The sequence below is a fragment of the Apium graveolens genome, chromosome 1, assembly GCF_009905375.1.
Source record: "Apium graveolens cultivar Ventura chromosome 1, ASM990537v1, whole genome shotgun sequence".
NCBI classification, from domain to species: Eukaryota; Viridiplantae; Streptophyta; class Magnoliopsida; order Apiales; family Apiaceae; genus Apium; species Apium graveolens.
The window spans coordinates 48,710,229-48,715,735 of NC_133647.1; the positions used below are offsets into that span (position 1 = coordinate 48,710,229).

At 39.2% G+C, this 5,507-nt stretch overlaps 1 non-coding gene across 1 annotated transcript; it reads right to left on the bottom strand.

The window, feature by feature from the left end:
- Window positions 1-1,153: 1,153 nt before the first annotated feature.
- Window positions 1,154-1,260, bottom strand: LOC141681661 (small nucleolar RNA R71). The gene has a single exon (XR_012559093.1). It is a non-coding gene; the product is annotated as a small nucleolar RNA R71 (small nucleolar RNA).
- Window positions 1,261-5,507: the final 4,247 nt, after the last annotated feature.

Genomic DNA, 5,507 nt, shown 5'->3' on the forward strand with positions numbered 1-5,507 from the left:
ATGTAATCAAGATAAATAACTTGTGCTTAAACAGTTATGTTGTCAAATTCTATAGATATAAAGGGTCTCAATATAATTAGTGCCTATTCAGCTTCTATCTCTTTTGTGGATGTATGGTAGAATGGTACTCGTGCAACAAAAGTTGAAGTTTATCAGTTTCGTGTTATCTGATTAGTGTCATCACCATTGCATGCTAAGGTTAAGAATAATAAGGCTATTGAATGAAGTATTTAATGAAGTTAGAATCCCATGTTTGTCATATATATCAATTCAGTTAGTCTTATTCTCGTAGTTATAATTGTTAGCATAATTCTTAGTTATAAACAACCTAAAATTGTTATCATCTTAGCATTGGATAATAACCATACATTGATGCTTAGGTGCATAAATTAGATAGTTAACCAATACAGTCTCTGTGGGAACGAACTAGAAATGATTCTATACTACTTGAGAACTCCTATACTTGCGTGTATTATTAGCGCGTGCTTAGCGACTAACAAGTTTTTGACGCCGCTGCAGAGGACTACAGTGTTAATTTATAGTTTATGTGCTTTCCATCAGTGGTCGTTAAAGTTCATTGACTCGGACATTGTTACTTATTTGTTTCCTTGTCTTATCTCAGGAACTCTAGCGATGGTGTATGCATACGCGTTCGCGTACTCGTAAGAGGTCTCTGGATAAAGCCGAGGAAGAACTGGTGGTAGTTCGTAGAGAAGTTTTTGAGGAAGAAGAAGAGAAAGTTGAAGAACCAGCATTAGTTGAGATGGGTGATCAACCAGAAAATCTGAAGGCTTTGATGGACTATTCTCAACCTAAGATTAATGACATTCAGTCAAGCATCATCAGACCAGCCATCAGGGCTAACACGTTTGAGATCAAGTCAATCATAATTCAGATTATACAGAACTCAGTTCAGTTTGGGGGTAATCCTACTGAATACCCAAACATGCACATCAGGGATTTCATCGAGATCTGTGACACTTTCAAGTTCAACGATGTGTCTGAAGATGCCATTAAGCTGCGATTATTCCCATTCTCTTTGAGGGATAAGGCGAAATGCTGGTTACATTCTCTACCAGCAGGGTCTATCACCACTTGGGAGGATCCTGCGCAAAAGTTTCTCACTAAATTCTTTCCAATGGCGAAGACTGCTGCAATCAGGAATGCTCTTACACAGTTTGCTCAGCAAACTGGAGAATCTCTGTGTGAGGCTTGTGATCGATATAAGGAGATGCTAAAGAAATGCCCACACCACGGCATGCCTGATTGGATGATCATAAACTATTTCTATAATGGATTGGGTGCTACTTCTAGACCCATATTTGATGCAGCATCTGGAGGAGCCTTGTGGGATAAAAGCTATGATGAAGCTTATAACTCATTGAACTGATGGCTCCTAATGAGTACCAAAATCCTTACCAGAGACTCACTCAGGGAAAGGTAGCAGGAATTTTGGAGTTGGATGCAGTAACCGCTATCGCTGCCCAACTAAGGCTTTGACGATAAAGGTGGACACCTTGGCTAATTATGGAGTTAATCAAATCACTAGTGTTTGTGAGCTATGTGTTGGTACCCATGAGACTGATCAGTGTGCAATTTCTAATGAATCAGCTCAATATGTGAGCAACTTTCAGCGATCGCAGTAACCAGTGCCAGCCACCTATCATCCCAACAACCGCAATCATCCTAATTTTAGTTGGAGAAAAGCTCAAAATGGGGTTCAACAGCCTTAGCAGCAGTATCCAGCTAAAAAGTACAACCCCCCTGGTTTTCAGCAACCGCAGTATGCACCAAAACAACAACTTCAGCTGCAACCAGCTAATGAAAAATCTGAATTAGAGGAGTTGAAGCTTATGTGCAAGAGTCAAGTTGTTTCTATCAAGACCTTGGAAAATGAAATTGGGAAAATTGCCAATATTTTGCTAAATCATCAGCCTGGTACACTACCTAGTGACACTGAAGTGCCAGGAAAGAAGGAATCTAAGGAGCAGGTAAAGGCAATCACTTTGAGGTCTGGGAAGGTTACGAATCCCAAACAAACTCAAGAGTTGACTGAAAAAGCTGAAGCTAAGAAACAAGTAGAGCGGCAGGATAAAAAAGTGGAACCAAGAAAGAATACTGTTGAGAACACTCCGCCTGAGGGTAATACAGGGGAGAAATAGATCTATCATCCACCGCCTTTTCCCAAGCGGCTGCAGAAGAAAAAACTGGACAAGCAATTTGAGAAGTTTCTGGAGGTGTTCAAGAAACATCATATCAACATACCTTTCCTTGAGGCTCTCGAGCAGATGCCTAGTTATGCAAAGTTTATGGAAGGTATTCTATCTCAGAAGGTAAAGCTAGATGATTTAGAGATTGTCGCTCTCACAGAGGATTGCAGTGCTGTGCTGTAGCAGAAGTTGCCTCCAAAGCTTAAAGATCCAGGAAGCTTCACTATTCCATATACTATTGGAAAAGTGTCTTTTGACAGATGCTTATGTGACTTGGGAGCTAGCATCAATCTGATGCCTTTGTTAATCTTCAAAAAGTTGGATTTACCTGATCCAAAGCGTACATACATGACTTTGCAGTTGGCTGATCATTCTATTATATACCCGCGTGATATTGTGGAGGATGTCTTGGTCAAGGTGGATAAACTCTTATTCCCTGCTGATTTAATCATTCTTGATTTCTAGGAGGATAAGAAGATTCTCATAATCTTGGGGAGACCTTTCTTGGCGACTAGCCGAACCTTGATTGATGTGCAGAAGGGTGAGCTCAAAATGCGAGTGCTGGATCAGGATGTAACTTTCAATGTGTTCAATGCAATGAAATTTCCTACTGATAATGAGGAGTGCTTCAAAGCGGAGTAGGTCCATTCGATGGTCACATCGGAACTTGATCAATTGCTAAGGTCTAATGCCTTAGAAAAAGCCTTATTGGGAAATTCAGAAAATGAAGATGACGAAGGTGAAGAACAATTACAGTATTTAAATGCTTCTTCCTGGAAAAGGAAGATTGATATGCCTTTTGAATCTCTTGGAAATGAGTAATTGGATAAAGCTCCTAAACGCATCAAGCCATCTATTGAAGAAGCTCCAACTCTTGAGCTTAAGCCTTTACCTGAGCATTTGAGGTATGCGTTTTTAGGTGATACATCTACTCTGCCTGTTATTATTGCATCTGACCTTTCAGGTAGTGAGGAGGACAAGCTTTTGAGGATTTTGAGAGATTTTAAATCGGCAATTGGATGGACTATAGCAGATATTAAGGGAATCAGACCTTCTTATTGCATGCATAAAATTCTGCTAGAGGAAGGTAGCAAGCCTACAGTCGAGCAGCAAAGAAGACGTAATCCTATCATGAAGGAGGTAGTGAAGAAGGAAATTCTGAAGTGGCTAGATGCAGGGATCCTCTACCATATTTCTGACAGTTTATGGGTAAGCCCGGTTCAATGTGTGCCAAATAAAGGTGGAATTATTGTGGAAGCAAATAAGAAGAATGAGCTTATTCGTACATGGACAATCATGGTGTGGAGAGTCTGCATGTACTATCGGAAGCTGAACAAAGCCACCAGCAATGACCATTTTACATTGCCTTTCATTGATCAGATGCTTGACAGGTTGGCTGGTCATGAGTATTACTGTCTTCTGGATGGCTATTTGTTATTCCCAGTGGACTAACAATGAGATTTACAGAAGGGGGGTTGAATGTAAATCTCAAAACTTTTTCAAGTTTTGAGCAGTTTGTAAGCTAAGTGTTTGAGTGATCAAATGTGTGTGAATTGCTTGGAGCTGATGCAGACAGATATATATTCAAACACAAATGTAATGAACACAAAGAACTTAAAAACTTTTCTGGTGGATTTGTTATTCCACCAGAGATGTGTTATTTCAGAAAATCTGTGATTCAAAACTAAATCACAGCTGCTTCCTAGTACAAACTAGATGATTTTCTCTCTTGATATTTCTAAACAGCTCAGGGAAAATTTACTTCTAATTACTAGCTACTACTTGGTTTATATAACACCAAGTTTACAAGTGAAGACAAAGATAAAGTACAATAAGACAATAGTTCTCCACTTGTTTCTGTTCTATTTTTATCCAGTGTAATATGGAATTATCTGTTGACTTTCCATTTTGAACCAGACTAAAAACGGCTGCTTTTTCTGCTGTTCCTGAAATAGGCTACCACATCTCTGTCAATCCATGTGCCTCTGTCAGCTTTGTTAACTATCACTATCAACTGCTATGAGACTGAGCATCCGTTGAAGCTTTCATCCGTTGATGGCTTTATCCGTTGATGCTCTAGCAGTGCATCCGTTGAAGCTTTCATCCGTTGATGGCTTTATCCGTTGATGCTCTAGCAGTTGAAGCTTTATCCGTTGAAGCACTTATCCGTTGATGGATATTATCCGTTGAAGCGTTAGAGACATCCGTTGAAGCTTAGTTTCTTATCCGTTGAAGGTCTTCAATATCCGTTGACACTTCTTCACTTATACAAAATTACAAGGCATGAAATATTTACAATTAGCCCTCCTATTTGTACATCCATTAGTAGTCAACATGACTGATTATCTCCTAACAACATCTAAGAATTACAGCTTGAAATCAGAGAGTGAGATGTGCTACAATACCAAACTTATTGCTAAGTAAGGCTACTCCTTCAACGGATAGCCAAGATGGTCTTATCCGTTGAGGCTACAAACACTAGATTTCTACTTAAGTATTTTGCTTAACTTATCATCAAACTAATACACATATTCCTAACAATCTCCCCCTATTTATGTCTACTAGAACTGTAGGCATAAATTTGGGTTTAGCTTGATGATAACAAAACACTTAACAAATATATAAACTGTAACAAAGCAGAAATTCAAAAGTGCTACAAAAGTGTATATGCTGAGATGAAATTGAAGAAATACATTATTTCCAAGGGTGCTCCTTTAGCCTGAGCAAATTACTTTCTTTTCCTTCGATCCCTGGTTTTCTTTCCTAGTCTCCTGTCATTCTCCTCTATTTGAAGTTGAAGTTGTCTGTAGAATTCAGCTTCATCTTCTTCATTGATATCTAACTTAGATTGCATATCCTTGAGAGTTTCATTACTGGCAATCTTTAGCTGATCTTCAATTCTGAAAAATCTTCTGACTCCTTTGTTGTCTCTGAACTCCATCAACCAATGAGGTGATTTGTGAATTGTAATACCTCTCTCTTGAATGAGTAAAGTTCTAGGCAAGGCATTGGGCTCCCTCCAAGTTTTCCTTATGTTGGCAATCTTGTTGAGAATCTCAGTCCTGGCAGTTCTGGTAAAGCCAGAATCCTTATGTATGGCTGAGTAGACTCTAATCAAGGTAGAGTAGCCTTCATTCAGAATTCTGTGAAGAGGCCATGTTCTTTCCCCAGCTCCTTTGTATTTGAACACTAGTCTTTCTGGTAGCTGTCTGTAGGCAGCTATTCCCCTTACATCCTCCAGCTCATCCAGATAGAGTTCAATGTCTGAAAATTCTTTTATGTCACAGATGTGAACAT